Consider the following 4,425-nt stretch of genomic DNA (forward strand, 5'->3'; position numbering starts at 1 on the left):
AGGGTCTCCCTGTAGCCCCAGCTGTCCTGGTACTCACTATGTAGACCAGGCTGGCCTCGAACTCACAGAGATCCACCTGCCTCGGCCTCTGAGTGCTGGGATTAAAGGCGTGCGCCACGCCCAGCGAGATCTTTTTTTTAAAGATTTAGAACAAGGCAGGGCTGGAGAGACAGCTCAGTAGTTAAGAGTGATCACTGCTCTGGAGGACCCAGGTTCAGTTCCCAGCACTCCCATGGTGGCTAATAAATGCCTTTAACTCCAGTTCCAGGGGAGCCAATGTTCTCTCTTCTGGCCTCTGAGGGAACCTGCATACATGCAGTGCACATGCACATATACACAAGAGGAACTGTGGGGTGTTTACCTAAGAAAAGCCCTGCTGGTTTCTGCTCAATATGGCTCTCCAAGGCCTAGGCTGAAATTCATGGTCTTTGGTCTGCTTACCTGCAGCTCTAGGACCTAAGCTGTAGGAGGGCAGGACTGTGAGGGGCAACTGCTAGCAGAGGAAAGATGTGATGGTGGTAGTCTAACTCCTAAGGGAAGTGTTTTATTACATGAAAAATAAAAATGTTGACACTTGCTACAAAAATTCTATGACCTCCAAAGTGTTGTCACTCAGAACTACTGTGCCAGAGTAAAGGGGGAAGGGGGAAATGCTGGACCCAGAAGAGGACCTGTGAGACCAGGACACTGAGATGTTTGTGCTGGGGCCAACTCAGTGTGAAGTGAGAAGAGGGCTCTCCTAGGGTACAGCTCTGTGGCCACACAGCTGGCCTGAGGTAGCCTAACCCCACTAATGCCTGATGACAGAACGTTCTCCCTGCTAAGTTCCACATAACTAACATCATGTACTCAATACCTCCCTCATTTCCACATGCTAAAAAGTCTTTCCCGGACTGGAGCGGTGGCTCAGAGGTTAAGAGCACTGGCTGCTCTTGCAGAGGACCCAAGTTTGATGCCCAGCATCTACATGGTGGCTGACAACCGGCTATAACTTCAGTTCCAGGGGATCCAATGTCCTCTCCTGTCTCCACAGGCATAATACAACACAGGTGCACTTACACACACACAGGCAATACACTCATACATATAGAAAGGTTTTTCAAGTCCAGTTAAATGTTCAACATCTCTTCGACTGGTGTCCACAGGACAGTCAAAGCTGACAAGGCTTCTCCAGTCTATCCGGATGCCCTCAGGTTTCCTCCAGTCACAACACTGGCTAGAAGACAGAGCCAGGCAGACTTGGTAGCTCAGATACAGTGGCAAGGACAGTAAAGGCCAGTGGGAAGCAAGGTGGAGTGACAGCTCCCCTACAGCAACTTGAGATAAAGAGCGTCTACGACCCTAACCTAACATCCTGGAGGGTTCCCTTCCCCAGTGGCCAGGTAGAAATGCAGATCCTTGGGTTCTGACCACAAGGTTAGGGCAACCAGAATGGTCTTGGCTTCACCTGAGCTGACTGTCACTACCAGGTCTGGGTCTGCAGCTGCTGCCAAGTGCTGTTCTGGGTGGTGGGTTTTTTCTTTATTTTTTGGTCTTTTTGAGACAGGGTCTCCTTGTAGCCCCAGCTGGCCTGGAACTCACTATGTAGACCAGGCTGGCCTGGAACTCACTATGTAGACCAGGCTGGCCTGGAACTCACAGAGATCTGCCTGTCTCTGCCTCCTGAGTGCTAGGAATAAAGGCGCACACCACCATTCCCAGCTTTTTTGTGTATGAGTGTATTGCCTGCATGTACGTGAGTGCACCCGTGTTGTGCAGTGCCGCAGATGTCAGAAGAGGGCGTCAGATTCCCCTGGAACTGGAGTCAAGGACAGTTCGTAGATACCATGTGGGTGCTTGGACTCAAACCCAGGTCCTCTGCAAGGGCAGTCAATGCTCTTAACCACTGAGCCATCTCTCCAGCCCCAGTTTTTCTTTTTTTTAAAAAATATGTTATTTAGGGGTTGGGATTCAGCTCACTGGTCCTCAGCTCCAGGGGGAAAAAAAAAGACAAAACAAAAAATGTTAATATTTTTATTTTATGTGTATGAGTGTGTTGCCTGCATGTGTCTAAGTGCACCAGTGTCATGCAATGCCTACAGAGGTCAAAGGAGGGCATTGGATACCCTGGAACTGGAGTTATAGACAGTTGTGAGCTCCCATGTGGGTGCTGGGAATCAAACCTGGGTCCTCTGCAAGAGCAGCCAGTGTTCTTAACTGTTGAGCCATCTCTCCAGCCCCTGGGTGGTGGGTTTTTAAGGTGCATCAACATTTAGCAATTTCTGAGTTGGATATGGTAGCAAATCCATGTAATCTTAGCACTTAGGAGGTAGAGGTGAGGAAGACTGAGTTCAAGGTCATTCTTGGTCATACAGTTAGTTTGAGATCAGCCTGGGCTACATGGGATCCTGTCTCAAAAAAAACCCACAAACAAAAAAGCAACTTTAATGCCAATCATACCATTATCACTGCTTTGAAATGTTTCAAAGATCAACTGGGAACAAGTTGGGAAATTGTTGGGACCAGTGAACTCAGTGGTGATTTAGCTAATTCTCACTACCTTGATCCTTGGAGGATCCTTGTCTTGGGCCTGGGGTGCAGGTTCCAGTTAAAACTTGTGGGAAACTTCCTGGCCTAATCCTTTAAAAAAAAAAGGGGGGGGTTCCCTAAATTAGAACATTCTGAATTTCACTCCCTCGAACAGTGACTCTTGAAAATACGGCATAGCCACATGCAGGAGGTTCACAGAACATTAAACATTGGTGTGCAATTTTTCCTGTGGCTCATTTAAGAGAACTGCTAGCTCAGTCCTGCCATCTGGTGCATCAAAAGCCACCAGGAGAAAACACACAGGCGCTGTCTGGACCAGTACCTCTGCCCCTGGCTCTTGGAGAGCGCCCTCTTACCTGGTGATCCCATCTGGGGTTAGAAGCTTTTCAACTCGTTTCCGGCACTTTTACTAGCACGCACTGACTAAAGTCTCAGGCCAGACAAGACTGAGCTGGCTTCCACCCCTGCCGCTCTGGGCAATAGCCACTAGGCCACAAATGACCAGCTCAGACGGAAGCAGGACCTGCTGCAGTGGGGGGAGGGCAGGCTCCCCAAGGCACTTGCTGTCCTCAAGGAAATTAAGCCCAAAACACAAAGGGAAAGAACGGCAGCCCAACACTCACCCGGCAGGCGGTTGCAAGTCACCCTGACTCTCGGGATCGGCCCTGGCCTGCAGGCGCTCCGGGCCCGGGGCTTCTGGACCCAGGGGAAGTCCAGCGCCGGGGCCTCGGCCCACGCGCCACGAGGGAGGCCACAGGGACTGCACAAGAGGCGGAGGGACGGAGAAGGAAGCGGAGCGCACGGAGACGGGCGCCGAGGGAAGAGCGGCCGGAAGCCAGGCAGCGTGGGCGGAGGGCGGGAGGCCCACAGGAGGCCGGCCGTACCAGCCGCTCCTACTCGCGGTCTACGTCACTCACACACCTGGGTGTGACCACCCTAGTCCGCACGGGCGCCCCGGAGCCCGCCGCCCACCTGCTTACCTGCGCAGCGAGGTCGGCCCGCCGCTCCGCCGGGCGCGGGGTCCAGTCAGCTCCCACAAAGGGTCGCCATGGCGCCGCCGTGCGCCCGCCGATTGGTGGAGCGCGGGGCGGAGCTCCGTTCAAACCCTCGAGGGGCGGAGCCTCCGCCGACCAGGGCTCCCGCGCGCTACCGCTAGCCGTTGGGCTCCCGCGTTGGGCCGCCCCGCCCCCAGATCCCACGTCGGCCCGGCCAGATCCCAGGTCTCCGCGCGCCAGACCCCGCCCTCAGTTCCCAGGTCTCCGCGCGCCGACCCCGCCCCCAATTCCCAGGTCCCCGCGCGCCAGGCCCCGACCCCGGTTCCCAGGTCTCCGCGCGCCAGGCCCCGCCTCCAGGTCCCAGGTCTCCTCGCGCTTCGCCAGCTTCCCTCGTCCTTCTTCCAGGTGTACGAGCCTTTCTTACTGCGCTTGCGCTGTAGCGGTGGGCTTGCGCTGCCTTTCCCCATCTTGCGCTGGGGTTGCCAAGTTCACTTGCGAGGACCAAGTGATGATGGCGGAAGGCACTGGAGACTTTGATGTGTCAAAGGGATGCTCGTGGCTCCGTAGTACGCCTCTGCCCCGAATGCATGGCCTTGGATGGAGGTTCAACACCGAGAAATAGAAGTATAATATCCTGGGTCGCCATTGATTTGGGGGAAGCTAAGTGGCTGCTAATTGCCCCGCGAGGTGAAAGGAAAGTAGGGACTGGAGGTTGCAACATCTAAGTAACATGAAAGAAGCCAGCTAGCACGAAAGACCTGAAACCCTATTGCCGCCCAATTTAATGTACTCCATTATATATACAATAAGGCCTGTAGTCTGTCTCCACGTGACCTTCAGTGTGGGTCCATCCTCTGCCGCCTGGTTAACCTACCAAAAAAGAGACTTTAAAAGAGACTGT

General features: G+C 53.9%; 1 protein-coding gene across 2 annotated transcripts in view; it reads right to left on the reverse strand.

The window, feature by feature from the left end:
• Positions 1-3,729, reverse strand: part of Cdca4 (cell division cycle associated 4) — a 10,484-nt gene extending 6,755 nt beyond the window's left edge. Inside the window, exon 1 of one of the 2 annotated variants that reach the window (XM_017795180.2) lies at positions 3,153-3,495. The gene's annotated coding sequence lies outside the window, so the exon portion shown is untranslated. The other variant, XM_008856365.3, reaches the window with a different exon arrangement.
• Positions 3,730-4,425: the final 696 nt, after the last annotated feature.

Source organism: Nannospalax galili, unplaced genomic scaffold, assembly GCF_000622305.1.
Source record: "Nannospalax galili isolate Female #2095 unplaced genomic scaffold, S.galili_v1.0 scaffold68, whole genome shotgun sequence".
NCBI classification, from domain to species: domain Eukaryota; kingdom Metazoa; phylum Chordata; class Mammalia; order Rodentia; family Spalacidae; genus Nannospalax; species Nannospalax galili.